This window comes from Alligator mississippiensis, chromosome 7 (assembly GCF_030867095.1).
Source record: "Alligator mississippiensis isolate rAllMis1 chromosome 7, rAllMis1, whole genome shotgun sequence".
Taxonomy (NCBI): domain Eukaryota; kingdom Metazoa; phylum Chordata; order Crocodylia; family Alligatoridae; genus Alligator; species Alligator mississippiensis.
The window spans coordinates 24,360,504-24,376,401 of NC_081830.1; the positions used below are offsets into that span (position 1 = coordinate 24,360,504).

At 44.2% G+C, this 15,898-nt stretch overlaps 1 protein-coding gene across 2 annotated transcripts in view; it reads right to left on the reverse strand.

Annotated features, from left to right (window-relative positions):
* The window catches only part of LRRTM4 (leucine rich repeat transmembrane neuronal 4), a 353,897-nt gene that overhangs the window by 17,064 nt on the left and 320,935 nt on the right, over nt 1–15,898 (reverse strand). The gene's annotated exons all lie outside the window — the stretch shown is intronic.

Genomic DNA, 15,898 nt, shown 5'->3' on the forward strand with positions numbered 1-15,898 from the left:
GCTCAGCTGAGCTGTCTTTGGCATTAAAGAAACCTGTGTCTTCAAATTTACTTTCCCTACCGTAGATGTAGAAACAGCATGTTTGGAACATATCTAAAGAAATACTTCTGGGAAGGACAACTCTGAGTGTGTGGTCTTGGAAAAAAACAAACACAAAAAGCAGCTGGACTCCAAGACGAGAGTCAGCTGCAACAAGAAATGTCCTTGGAGACAAGGGTTGTGGGGACATAGGGCTGGTCAGCAGCAAGGTTGAAGGGAGTTTGGAGAAAAAGATCAGCATGCCAGTGAGTGTGTACTGCACAGTGTTGAACCTGTTTGCTGAAAGTTGCAGGTCCCGGGTTCTCAGGGGTCAGTGAAGATTTTGAGTCTCTAGCTTCTGGTTCAACAGAGGAACACCTCAGCTAAGTTCTGGGAAGGCTCTGAGAGCATAGGGCTTATGCCTCCTTCCTTGAAGGGGGGCCCAGTGATGCACCAAGAAGCACCAAAAGAAGCACCAAGTCACGGAGTTGATTCTGGGACCCTCAAAGGGCACATGGCCACAAGCCCAGCTGCCATGCAACAAACCCTGGATCAGCACCCAAGGAGGGGTTGCAACAGTATGCCCGGGAGGTCACTTACCACCACAACAAATTTCTGCCATCAGAAAGCACATAGGAGCTGTGCCAGTAACCAGAGTGCTCCCTCTACCATTCCCCACCCTGCTGTGGGATGACCTCCTGGAAGTGACTCTTGTTCCCTGCCCTGGGTCTGTTTAGAAGCTGCTTTGATCCTCCTTGCAGGCTGTCTCCTGCCCCATGTTTGAACATGATTTCATGTTGCCATTGGCTGAAGGGAAACCTACTACCAGTATGACCTCTTCTAACTCCTGGTCCAAAGGTCTAGCTGTGCTGCAGCCTCATCTATCATCTAAATGAACCTTGCTCCTACCCCTTGCTCCCTTTCCCCTTGGGCACTTGCCCAGCCACTATGGGCCTGCAACAATTGTGATTCTTAGGCCATCTGACTCCAGCAGGAAGCCAGGATCTCACTCACCCTCAAGAAAGACACCATGTGACACCACTTTAAATATAGACCCTTCTGGCTGTGGGAGGGCCTGATTTAACCCCTGGCTGCAAGCAGGGCCTCATTGAGGATCTGGGATGAGCTCATTGGCCCCTTCATGAATGTTGCTCCTGTCTATACTTGCTTAGGCACTAATTGGAGCCCTGGTTGCAGGCAGGACCACACCCAGGCTCTGGGAGGAGCTCACTGGCCCCCTCAATCAAAGTTGCTCCTGCCCACACCTGCCTAGGCACTCATTGGACCCTGGGGTTGCAAGTAGGTCCTCTTTCAGGTAGGAAGAGCTCATTGGACCCACAGTGAAGGTTGATCTTTCCAAGGCCTCTTTAGACACAAAATGGATGACAGTTTGTAGGTAGGACCTGGTTCAGGCTCTGGGAAGAGCTCACTGGCCCCCTCAATGAAGCTTGCTTCTATCCACACCTGCTTAGGCACTAATTGGCTCCCCTGATTGCAGCCCTGGCTCTGGCTCTGGGATGACTGCATTTGAGTCCTGGATGAAGGTACAACACTATGGAAAGACCTCACTTAACCCTCTAGTTTATGCTAGGACCTCCTTGTGGCCATGGGCCAAGCTCCATTGGGGTACTGACTCAGGCCCTGGCAAGGGCTCCCTGTCCTGGCACAGTAGCTAAGCAAGAGCCAGGCATGGGGAGACATGGTGACTCCCAGCCACTCAGGCTGCCAACCCTGCTGCACTAAGAGGCCATGAGGAGGCCACTGGAGGTCTCTGGTGCATGTTTGCCATGGCCAGCCAATCTCAGGTGTGGTGGAAAAGCACAGGCTCAGCAGCCAGCACCAGGCCACCCCCGAGACATGCCCAGAGCACCGTATTGCACTGCACCATGTGGGCTGGCTAAGACGCAAAGCTTTCTTCCCTGCCCCTTAGCCTCTTGCTGTGCAACCCCGGTGCAAAGGGAAGCCTGGTGAAGGCAGGGCCCACCATGCACCTCGTGGCCCGGTGGTTCTGCTGCAGTCCCAGCTGGGGGCCAACACATTTGTTGCACTGGTCGGCTGTGACTTTTAGCTGCAAGAACCACCTCATTCCACCAACTGGCAGAAAAGGGAATTCAAACTACACTCCCCACCAGCCCAGGCAGCCAGGTAACAGCCCCCCTGTTGGGCTGAGGCCCACCCCACTGACACAGGACACCTACAGGCAGCAGTCCCCAGCAGAGTCAAACCCGCTGGGTGCAGCTTTGCAGGTTGTGCTGCAGCTGCTGGGCTGCAAGAAGAGCAGTGGTGCCAGCCTGCAGTGGGGGTTCCTTGTAGTAGGCCCACTGTGCTGTCTGGCTGGCAAGGTGAAGGGGGCAGGAAGAGAGGAGGGCAGGGAAAACTGGTTGGTGGAGCCATGCCTTGGAATGGCAGGGTTGTGAGCTCAGGTCCTGCAGCTGCATTTTAAAGCCCCGGTATGGGCACCTCATGCCTCTTTCCCTGTAATATTAGACACTAGTGTATTTCTATATGAAATTGCAAATTTTTTCCCAGTACTCCCTAAGAACTCCTAATTAATTTCTATAGAACTGAAATATTTCATTCTTATTTGATAGGGCTTTTCTATAAAGAATGGTAAATCTTTCCATCTTAATATTGCCTTGCTCTATCTGCATGAAGAGTTCCTAGCGCCATGTGGCTCTCTCTTAGACGTGGCTTCATGGTGCGACTATCATTGAGGCAGCTCAATAGGAAGTGCCTTTTTGTTCCATGTTTGCACATTGCTGTCATTCCTATAATGAATATCATTTTCTAGTGCATAAGCTGTGCCCCATCCCCCAAAGGATAAAATTGTGGGAAATGAATTTGGGGCACCTATAGGTACAATGACTCCTATAGGATACACCTTGATTTTAGATTTCCTTTTTGGGAGTGGGGAGAAAACTGTCTTATGAATCAGAAAATATAAACACTTGGTATTTTTGGACAATGATGCAAATGGAAATGAAGTTATTTAAACATCCATCACTTTTCCTGATAACACCTTTTCTCCTTTCCCTTCTATAAAGCAAGTAAACTTATATCAAAACACATGAAAAGTGATCAGTCACGCAGTGCTAGAAACATACAGCAACCCCCAAGAACCTTTGCACTGATTTCATTTTTGACAAGACACCTGGAGGAACTGTAAGAGTCACATTGCCCACGCAAACCAGTTATAAACAAGCTATGTAGGTAAGATGAGGTCAGGTTTATGGCACCACTTCAAAGAGCAAGTTGCTGTTCAGACAATTCGTTGACATGGTTACGTTTATACTTTATCTGCACTATAGGTATGCAGCACGTTCAACTGAAAAATGTTGGTATAATATAACACAACGCATTGCAATCTCTTCCTATCACTGTGGCAGAAAATAGAGTGCCACAGATAGATCCCAGTGCCCCTTAAGAAACAAAACAGGTCTGTGGTTAGTACTAGTATCAGTTCATGTCACTTCTCTGCTCTGGTGTCATCACTGGAATCAGGACCTAATCATTTTTATGAAGTTGTAAAGAGAAAAAAAGAACAATTTCAGGCAAAAAGAACTGATCTATATTGTTAGTTTAGATCGCCAGTTTGCTAATGCTTAGGAAAAGAGAGGGAAGAAAATGACATCTTAAGGTACTCTTAAAACTGTGATAGAACTATCTGCAAGGTGCTTAGAGGGGCTGACAAAATACTTGGGGAAAACTGATTTATTAAAAGGAAACATTTATTGAAATGTAGCCAAGTAAGACAGGATTCATTATTGATCAGAAGTAATGGGGTTAGGCATTGCACTGAGATTTGGGAGATTATGGTACAGTTGTGGCCTCTTTGTATGCAACATGCCTATATCACAGCAGCTGGAGTTTCAAAGGGATCTCCAGTTTGGGGTTCTTGCTTCCTTGAGTCCTTTGGAAACACCCAGTCTCAGTTTCTACCTGCTTCCGATCTTTTGCCATCTCCAAAACAAGACTTATTATCTCCCTTTTCTCCCCAAATTTGCCTGTCTTCTCAACTGAGTTTGTAAAAACTTCAGTGCAGGGATCCTCTCTTATAACTAATAGCGATAGCACCTCATGCAAATTGGGGCTCAGATACTGGTTAGAGCCTATAAGTACTACAGTATTACAAACACGTAATCATCCATGTTGGCATTTCTAGAGCTCCTACTCATCAACAAAAAAGCACAACAAAATGAAAGAAAAAGCATGTCATCACGACACCTCTGCAAGGTAAGGGAATTTCAGTGTGAAAGAAAGGGCACTGTTGTACCAGGTAGAATGAATACACATTATATAGAAACTAGCCCCAACCCAAAGATCTTACACTTGGCAGATGACCCTTTGGATAAATGCTAGGTTTTTTAAGAGACATGACTCTAGGAAATGTGATACAGAATTGAGTTATCTGCTGCATATATTTCCAGGCAGTCTTTTAGGTCATAGTATCGGCTTCACTAAGTCCTTTCCTTTTTACTTGGCAAGTCCATTTCAGTCAAGCCCTATTTTCTGAAACATCTTTTTTTCAATAAGCCACATTAGTCTGCTTGTAAAAACAGAATGACTGATGGCGTTCTCACTTCATGGATGATGCATTCCTATAAGAAGCCAACTCATCATCTCTTAAAGAATTTTGATGTTCTGGGGGAAAGGGAAAAAAATGTTGTCTTAACCACAGAAAAGGGTTATTATTTTAACGCTCATGACAAATGCACTATGTGGGTAGCTCCAGAATACTAACATTCTCTATAGGCACGTCTAAATGTGCAATTAATGCGAAGCAGTAAATTCCGGCGCTTATTGCACCAGAGTTTATTGCTACTGGAACATGGGCAGCACATTGAACCAGGTCAGAGCAGTCACAGCTAACAGCAAACGCTGGGGTCAACCTGCCAGCCTGGGGCTGCTCCTGCCCAGTTTAATGTGCTGCGGAGGGGCTGGCTGGGGCATGAGGGTGTTTCAGTGTGTGGCTACTTGGTAGGCAGCCCTGGGACTGAAGCACTCTCATACCCCAGCTAACCACATCAGTCTACATGTGCACTGCTGTGGAGTAAAACAACTCTGCCTCAGGATAGTAATTGTATTTACGAGTACTGCAGAGTTTATTAGTTTACTCCAATCTAATTGCCCTGCACATGTAGACACAGAGACATTTACTGCATAGCTAATTAATTTACTCAGCAGTAAACGTTTCTTATAGATGTGCCCTATATGCACAGTACAGGTACTGTGGCAGTTCAGACTTTTTATCGCTACATCTCAGGGATGTTCTGCAGGGATCACCTATAGAAGTGACTGAGAAGTTCCATCTACATTGGTCATGCAGCCCTCAGCCTCTGTAACAAATACTCCACAAAGGCAGTAATCAGTGTTAATCACTCTGATAATTTCTCTCCTAAGGACACCTGTCTCTCTGGAAACAAACCAGACCACTAATATTACATATGGACAATGCCCAATCTCTCTAAGTGCCCTGTTATCCCTCAACCTAATTTAGGACAGTCATTTTTATTTCTCTCTTCTTTTCACAGGCAGCATGTATTAAAAGACTTCAGACCTCCACTTCCTCAACTATCCCATACCTTGTCGGGTTCACATTTATCTGATCAGTGCACTTGGATGTACTTGCCAGTGTGCATCATCTGAACCACATTTTGTAAAATGAATAAATAAATAAATAATGGTGCTTGAGTCTGAGCCTATTTCTCAGACACAATAAAATAGTAATAATTCATGTTCCTTTTGTGATAAATGCAGTTGCCTGAGTTTCATGAAACGCCTGGAGAAAAATTTACAGTACAACAGAATAATAAACACTAGAAGTGGACACAGAATCACTACAGAAGAGGACTGAAAAATATGCTCCCATAAAACGTAGACCATTTATTCAAACCAAATTGCAGGCCTAGCCTTAGTTATTGTATGGTAAATACTGTACAAGCTTATCTGACATGGAAATATATTGTTTAAAAGACAGAGTCATTGTAAACAGACCTTTAGGGTTCAATCCTGCATCCCTTTGAATCAAGAGGAATATTCTCAGTCATTCTAGGGGGGCAATGCTTGCTGGCCACACTAAACTATCAATCAGCCCTCAAAGCCTTAGAATACCATTGTGTATGATACAAGTCATTCCCCAAAACTGGTGGGTTTCTATCCTTTTTGATCTGCTTTCTAAGAGTTAGAGGATGAACTTGGGGGGGTTTTTTGAGTGAAAAGGGAAAAATCCCACAATCCATTTTATTGGAACTGCCTTGTTTGATTAATCAGGCTGTAGATTAGGTTTCTCTATTATAGTATCTCCAGAACATCTAAAATACATCAGGTCAGATCTACAACAAAATCAGATTATTCCCATTTACAAAGTAGGAGTCATATTTTGCATAATAAGTCACAGAGCACTTGTCTAGAACAGTAGTTTCCTTTTTGAAAGGAGGCACAGAGCCCTTTAAATTGTAAGTGTGGATATTCACATACTTTTCAGCTATCATAGCTATCTTTTGCAGACCTCTCAGCCAGTTTGCAGGCCCCCAGGTTGAAAGCCACTAGTCTAGATTCTCATTGATTTAACTATGACAGCTTTCCTACGTTTTATTTCCTTGAACTTTCTTGACCCTCAATAACACATACATAGGACCACATTTTCAAGAGAAATGTAGTTGTCTAAGATTTAGTTAGACTCCTACCAGTTAAACTCCTACCAGACTTTTTGAAGTGCTTCAAACAGCTTATCTTACATATTTCAGGGGTGTTGGTCATAGCCTTGTTGGTCTAAAGACATAGGTAGACAAGGTTCTTTGGGTAAATGTGAATGTGTCTACATGTGTGCTTTAATGTGCATTAGCCTATTTTAATGCGCATTAAAGTGTCACAAAAACTGTGCTCTTAAGCTAATGTGCATTAAAATAGGCTAATGCACATTTTTCTAGTACCTCACAACAGAGGTACTAGATTTAATGCGGATTACCTAAAGTGCATTAATGAACATGTACGCATGCCCTGTGATATCCAACTGTTTAGTTGGTCTAATAAAAGATAACACATTTACCCAAAGAACTTTGTCGAACAGCTTAGAAACTTATTCAAATCAACAGGAGTAGGGCATGTACACTGCTTAGATATGGCAAATCCCAACACGTATCTCTTGTGTTTTTAGGCACTTGCATACTTACGAAAACTGGCCCTGGATTTGCATATGATTAAAGATAGAAGGCAAGCTTTTCTTTTTCTTTTTCTTTTTTTTTTCTTTTTTTGGGGGGGGGGGGGGGGGGAGTTGTTAGAGCCAGATTCAACCCACTTCCGCCTCAGATTTGTAGCAGACAGCCCATTGAAAATACTCCACAGAGAAGAGCTGAGTGAGCTCTTGTAGGTTTGCTATGCAAGATATCTGCAGTGCTTCTGATAAGACCAAATGGATAAATACAGTTAATGGGAAGCAGGCACTGCAGGAAGAAAGGCAAAAGCAAACAACAAGTGTAAACGACCTAATCAAGAAGGGTCAGGCTTGCTTCTGCAGATATACACTCAATCACTTGCAGCTGTACTCCAAACCCTCCTCAGACATCAGTCTCAAATTAATTGCAACCCTTGTGTGTTTCCCAGAGGTGTTTGCTTAACAGGCAATTCTTTGAACAAGAAGCATTTTTAATGATTCTATCAAATTTGTCTTAACAGGTTTGAGATGTATAGTCATTTATTTTGGCATCAGAAATGCAAGGCTTAGAGCTTCAACACACTCCCCACACACTTCTCTCCATATCCGTGTCACCTCATCACTCCCTGAGCCCTTCTGTACCTATCACTACCCTTCCTCCAGATCCTTCCATGCCTCCGCTCACTCCACCTGTCCTAGAGTCTCCATGTCAAAACATGGATTTATACTACCTCTTGGTATTTCTTATCCCTTGTCTAAGACAAACTCAACTTGGGAAAAGAGCTGTTAAATACATGACGCTAACCTTTTTAGGCAAATGGAACAGAATTATTGTGAAGGCTTTTAGAAGCTTGATTCTAATGTGCATTGCAATTTTCACTCTGATATGGCTAGCAATATTATACACAGAGAACAAGAGAGAAGTCACCATATATATCTAACTCTGATGGGCTGTACCTACATGCACACCTTGAGAAACCTACTTCTTACTGTAGTGATTCCACAAGTGGATGCACGTGGTGTAGAAATGAAAGCATCTTCCAACAGTACATCTCGGCCCACTGCAAATTAAGTCTGATACTACATTCAACTAGGCTTACCTTAAACCAGTTTCAGCCATTTTGAAACTAGTTTATGTGCACTCAACATTTTATCTGTTGCAGGTTTAAACCAGTTTCTGATTACTTCAACCAGTTTGTGTAACTTGTGTCTCTAGCCCACAAACAGAGGTTGGGAGGGGAAATGACTTACTCATGGGAAGCTGCCAGAGAGCATGAGTCCTTCTGTGTTGCAAGGGGCTCCTTGTTGCTCCCTGCAACACTGTAGGACAATTCCCACTCCTCTCTGGTAGCCTTGAGGGGTTAACTATGGCTCCAACAGCATGCTGCACCCCTAAATCCCTAGTCCCAATCCCAGCTCTGCTGGGCAGAAACTACAAAAAGAAAACTTGAAAAGAGAGGTGAGGCCTACCTCTCTTGGCCTGAACTGGGCAGCAAAAGGCCTATACCGCACTGAGACCTGAACACACAGCTGGGGTTCAGTCACGCATGCTAGACAGAAACACCACGGCTGTAGAAACAGCAAAAAAAAGGCCCAGGCCTATGGCTGCAGCCTGGACAGCTATACCCCATGCTGAGATGATACAATTACAAAACAGAGGGGGCCAGGCCCCTATAGCCAGCAAGTGCCATGACCCATTCCTGAGCAGTTTCCTTCAGTGATTAACAGCCCCATGGCATTAACCCCACCTAAGGCCTGTGTAGCCAGTAACTGCCAGGACCCAGACAGTGCAGTTTGTTTCAGTGATTAACACCCCCATGATGTTAACCCACTTAAGAAAACAAAGAAAAGAATGAGAGAGGAAATAGGAGTCTCAAACTGCAAAACAGACTTTCTCTCCCTCTACCTGAGGCTTTCCCTTCAAATAGTGCTTGCTTGCGTTTCCAGCAAAGATGGGGGAAGACCCCGCCATGGGGAGCAGGTTTTTTAGCTCCCGATGTAGCTGTACGGCTCTCAGCAGGAAGATGAATAAGCCCCTGGGAGGAAAGTAAGAGAACCTTAGTGAGTGGTTCTTATGTACATCACCCACACCTTGTCCAATCCAGGAGGGACACATTTCAGTCTTTCTCCCAGCCAATCTGTCTGAAGCCTCCTCTGCTTCCTCTGGCCAATGAAGGCAGAGGATTTTATGTATTTTCCCCACATGCAGGCCCCCCAGAACAACAGGGGCCATCTTGCCCATATCAAAACATATGCACACCCACCCACACACATATACACAAATACACAACCCAATGTGTGTGCAGGTGTTACACACATATGAAGAAGAATGTGTGTTTGTGTGTATTATACACACACACACACACACACACACACACACACACACGCTCTTAAATGCAATGTCCCCTTCTCCAAAAATATTGCTTATGCAGTTGGTCCAATAGAAGTCATCACTCACAAAAATCCTTGCACCTATTAGATTGCTTGTTGTAAAGACGAAGAACAAGAGCATGTGCAACTGGTGCTACCTTAATAAGGGGGGACACATGCCCCACCTGCAACCGGAGGTGAGGGGTCCCCCATGGGCAATCCTGTGATCTGGGAGGGGGTCCTGCATGGGTGATCCTGCGGTCCAGGGAAGGGGGGGGGGGGGGCTCCCGAGGTGATCCTGCAATGGCTGATCACTGCACTCACTGCAGCTGCTTCCGGGAGTGGCTTCAGCCACTTCTGGAAGCAAGTGCCTGCCGATTGCTGCAGCCACTCCCAGAAGCAGCCACAGCCACTCCTGAAAGTGGCTGCAGTGAGCACAGCAATTGGCCAGTGCTTGCAGGGGGAGCACCAGCATTGCCGCCTGCCCCCCTGCCCATCGCCTAAGCGGCAAGCGTGGCCATCAGGGGGTGCACGTGTACCCCCTACGCATAGCCACTGAACAAGAGAGTAAGTGACTTGGTCAAACAGGCTAGGGACAGAAATTACACATAAACTGGCATAAGGGAGTGAAAACCAGTTCAAATCTATAACACAACAGAAGTTCAGTGCACATAAACTGCTTTCAAAATGACTGAAACTATTTTAAGATAAACCTGCATAGATGTAGTATCAGACTTCACTGATTTAGATTAAATTGTTTTTTTAAACTTCTGTCCCAGATCTCCTCCAGTTTCAAGCTAACTCTCAGTCCCCCAACATCCCAGGTTGTTTTGCACCATCCCCACACACCCATCCCTTGGGCTAGCCGTGGCCCAAACCATCAGCTGGGAGGTGTGCTCTAGTGCCCCCACAGCTTCTGGCCTGGGCCACTGCAGGCATGTGGCTGCATTTCTGGTATGAATGTCTGTTCAATTGCTTATCGGTCCAATCTATGCAATTTAGACTAAGCTATGAAGATTGAATCAATTCAGCCTCAGGCTTTTTGACTGTCTATACTTAGCCCCAGGGAGTCTCTGGTTAATCCACCCTTTTAACCTCAATCTCCTGAGATCCAGCTCAAGGACTCGTAAGCTTGGCTGACAGGGTTTCATGCCTGGTCTCATATCAATACAATCAACTTCTCATGTGTACACACATAAACCATGCCTGTTGGCCTCACTGTTAGCTGGGGTATCTGCTACACAAACTAACAGGTATTTTGGTAACTGCATGCAAGTGCAAACCATTGCAAGTTCTAGTCCAGGAAATAGCCTTTCATCACCTGAGAGTAAAGATATTGTTTAAAAAAAAAATCACAAAATAGTCTGTTAATCCCAAGTAGGAAGCTCAAAACTCTCCCTGTAATCCCAAACAGAAAACTCTCCCTGTTGCACTCAAGTTACATTGTAATGGGCAGAGGATGCCCACATAGTATGGCACCATAATAGTATGGTGTGATCTTTGTCTGCTCTGAACCATTACTTAGGCTTTCTTGCCTAGTCCTGTTGTGGCTTTCCTGGCCTGGATCAAGTGCTTGTCCTGACCAAGATCTTATCCTGCCCTGTGCCTTGCTCTCCTGGACAAGGATTGAAGTCTAGCTTGACCTGGGCTTCCACTCTGGTGATCTGCCCTTGTGTGATCCCCTCGAACTGACTCACTTAACCCTTATGCTTCTTTCCCTGAGTCTTTCCATTGTTTTGCTGGGGTTGAGCGGGGATGGATGTCTTCCTTTCTAACAGGCTTCCCTAAGCTTTTATGCTTGTGTAAATTATTTTAAAGTATCATGATACTATCCTTCTATATGGGTTGAATTGCACCTCTCCAAAACAAGATAAAAACTAATCCCCTAATTATTTGTGAAGTTCCCCTTTGTAAGATGCAGTCTATCCTCAGCTAACACCCCATAAGTATAGAATGAACTCCCCAAAAGACTAAGGGCCTAAATTAACATCATCACTCTCCACTTAAGGAGTAGAGAGCTAGAATGAGCTGTCTCTACCTAAAGTCAGGCAGATGGCAGAGACGGAGAGTATCTTGCTGACAAAATCATTCAGAGAGGCATATGCTTTCCTAGACTAAAACCAACTTTGTTTCTTAGCATTTGGCCAAGTAGACTGTAGTACAGGGAACTCATGCTTCTCTGAGTGAATCTGTCTTAAAGGAGGGGGGCCTCTGCCTTCTCCACCCACAGATTAAATTCATTGTTAAATACTCGGTTAACCAAAATACAGGCTGGCCAATGGAACCACACTGAATAGGTGTGAATCATATAATGTAATGCAGCTTTTGAAATACAGTGGGATTGAGGGTGGCATCAGAACATGCATAAAATAGAACAGGTTTTAACAATCGATGAGGATGAGATTTGTGGCCCTCTCGAGTTTGACACAGGGTGTGATACAGCAAAGTGCTTGGGCACAGACTTAACTTCCTTGCTGGGCTCTGTGAGGCTATGCAAGTGCCATGGTCCTATCTATAGGCCCCTCCCTGCTGAGCCTGCTGTAAAACAACCTGTGCCCACTCGCTTTTCTCCTGTGTATGTGCTAAGACCCAGTAATTAGGCAGCATCAATGGCATGGGAGGTTGGGGCTTAGTTCTCATTCCCAGTCCTAGACTTAGTGGGTAACCAGGGTGGGTGTAGATGCACTACCTCGCTAAATCAGGGTTGAAGCTTCTGGATATCAGATACAAGAACTATGATGAGTCAAATGCCCTTGTTCTTGGGAGGCTGTACAGCTGCAATCAGTATCGTTTCACGTGTTAACCTGTGAGGACCCTGTGTCAGTACTTTCCAGCCTGTGATACCTCACCTTTGGGGAGACTTGTAGCTGCTTCTCATCCTTTCACACTGGCTAAAGGCTCCTGCTGATAGTGACTGTCTTTACAGGGAGTCGGAGCTCATGTTCCAAACTGGCCTAGCAATGATGTGCAAATTGGAAAAGATTCTTAAAAAAACCCCCAACCAAGTAAAATGAAAGAAGCCCTTCTCCCCCACACACACCTCACTGGGCAGCAGCAAGAAATCACCCAATATTATCAAGAAAAACAACACAGATTACGAGTTATATTTCAACAGATGGCTAAAATTACAGTTAAAAACACTGTGTGATCTATGCATGTGTTATACCCCCAAAGGTTCCTAGAGAGCCAAGTTCTATCAAACTGCAAATTTAAGCTAGAGGCTATATTTGTTGGCTTGCAGGGGGGTGAGGGGTGGGGAACAAATTGGCAGAAATTACTCCCAAATCCAATGGCAATCCGACATGATAGTGGAGGTACAGCCAGGTGAACTGTGGGAGACCTTGTTAATTGGACAGGAAGAAAAAAACCAACCCACGTAGTCTCTTTCCACACTGGCTTTTTTCCTTTTATTCCCTCCTGAAGCAGAGCTCACCAGCACATTATGGTTTGCAAGATGGCACAAGCTGTGATCCTCTGGCATACATATGACCACTGCATGTTTGCTTGGGTCAAGCCAGCAAGAGGCAGCATTTTTAGGCACTTGCAGCAGTGCAAGGTAGAAAGCTTGCCCTTGATGCCCAAATTGTCAGAGCTAAGGGCAGAATGTAGCCCCAGAAGGATCTAACCTAGCTTCCTCCATGACACAGGTATCTTCTGATGGTATCACTATGTAATGCCTTTGTCAAAAGCAAGGTCTGGTTTTATTCTGAATTACTGCAATGGAGATGATCTCACAAGTTGAAGCCTTTGTTCTTGCTGAAATGGGCATAATTTCTGCCACTGTTGGCAGAGGCCAGGATTTATCCTCCACCTAAACTACTTCTAAGATGGAAGGTTTCCCTCCCATCACCATGGAACTGGTTGGTAAGTGGGGGGAATAAAGGGGGTGTGAAGGGAGAGCTAAATGAAACTAAGAAAAAGAAAAAAGTGTTCCTTGCAGCTTAGAAAATCTGCCCTCCCCCATGCACTTTGTGTTGGGCCACCTTCTGAAGGGGCAGAAAGGAAGGTTGATTTTAATGAGTAAATGTGTGTCCTTCAGGTGATGCTTCTTACTTTGCCATTAGAGATGGGTTCTAAAGCATATTTTAGAATTTAACTTGTAAAAAAAATTATATTGGGATTAACATGAAATGTTATCCTTGGTCTTGAATTCTTTGGGATGACTTCAGAGAAGCCTACAACAAGGATCCTCATTTTCTATTAAGTTCAATAGGATCTTAAAAATAAACTCTATATGATTAAATTACACTTCTAGAGAATCCTACTTATTTCATCTTCATTAAATGAATTCAGTCATTTTCCATAACAGTAATGAAAACACATTTTCAGAACAAGATCAACTTCAGCCGAACAGTCAAGCTGAACATAGTAGGCCTACATTGATTGTGATCTTATACTTATTAAATCCATGTACTAGAACGTAGCTTAACTGAGATGAGGAAGGGGCAGTGTACAGTGCCCAGAATATCATGAGAAATTTTGCCTGGAAGACTATATATTCAAAATGGCTAAAACAGACAGAATATATATGAGGGGGAAGAGAGGCACAAAGGTCAAATGACTCATCTGAGGTTACACCGGAGGTCAACAGCAGAGCCAGGAATAGAATTTACATCCCTTGGCTTCCAGGCCAGTGCATTTTCTACAGGACCAAGGACAAAAAAGAAGCATTATCCATCACCTTCAATTCCATGGTGGTTGGCACCTGGGAAACCCGCACCAGACTGAGATTATGTTAAGTAAGAGGAAGGAAAGAAGTGGCAACCCCTCTGTCACCCCCAAAATGGCACAGTGAAATCAAATGTGACAATGTCCTTAAGTTATAAACATCTGGCCATGCGATGAGGAAAAGATACCAAGGGAAGATGCAGCATGTGGTGTAGGCACACCAAGTGGAAATCCAGTCAGAAGCAGAGTAAGGCATGTTATTCCTTGGGGCGAGCACAGAGCGCTAGCAATGAGACGTTTCAAATGTCTGTCAAACCCCCATAGGAATTAAACTGGCAGTTTGCAGAACTGAAATACAATTGTAATAAGTACTGACTTAAATATTCATTGCAATTCATCCAAAGTGCAGAGCAGGATGATGTAAGGAAAGGATCAAAAGTTTGATTACAGAGGCATCCTTATTGAAAACGACTCCAAGTTGACATAGGATTTTGATTCCAGGGCTCTTATTTTGATTTTTTTTTTTTTTTTTATAAACAATGTACGTCCTTAGTTATCCAAGTTCCTGCAGTACCTTCTATAAGGCAAAACCAGTTCACAGCTTGAGCAGTCTTCAGAGAAAAGCAGCTCTTTAACATTTTATATGCTCGTATTTTTAAGGGGAAGGAATGGCTCATTTAACTACTTGGGTCAATACAGCTTTAACCTGTAAGCGCCAAGATTCCGTAGTCAGACTAAGAAAGCTTACCCTGAAAGGAGGATAGACAGGACGATGAGTGACTTAACACATCAGGGACAAACACTACTTGCTTTTCTACTATAGGATGTTTTATCACATTTTTTCTTGTATATAATACCCATGTTTTCCCCTCCCCCCTGACACCAAATAGAGTGGGGAAGCTGATTTTTTCTGACAGAAGTTCAAGTCCCGTGCTTTAATTCATGCTCCAGGGTCTAGCAGCTGTTGCATTAATATTGAGGGAGCTGAGAGCCAATTGACTTGATGGCTCATTGTTCTTCACTCTAGAAGTGCTAACAATAGTCTCTCCTTAGTAAGGGTCTTGACAGTCCGCTGATCAAGCTAATTTCTTAGGCAATTTTGGTATCAACTAGTTGCTCCTGGCCTCTCTCTTCAATGACTTGGAGACTCCAACTCCTTTCAAAACCACACGTCTACCAGGGAAGACGAGTAACTGGAAAAAAAGCATTTTTTGCCCCTCCCGTTATTCTTCCTTTCAAAAGAAGGTACACATTATGTTCTGGGGCATGTTGTATGTGAAAAAATATAGTACTTTACTTTTCCAGCTAGTATTTTCTTTTGAGTCAAAGTTACAGATCAAAGTTCCTGATTCTTGCCTGTTATTCAATTCTATTATGTGAATGAGCACTTCTTGCTCTAAATGGGGGAGAGAACTCCACTGTGTCTACTACACACAGATTTGGATACCATTGGTCCCCCTTGGGGTAACACACAGCCCTTTTAACTCCAAAACTGCCAATTTGTGAATTCAGGTGAGCAAGACTTGCTGTATTTGTGCCTATCAAAATGTCTTTCAAAGAAACAAGCAACCATCAGCACAAACAGTAGCACCTGCTGTGCAGGTGGTACCTTTGTAGGGCCACTAAATTAAGGCTTTTTTTGCATGATTTAAATATTAATCCCTTTCTTACTGTTGTCATGAGTGTCTA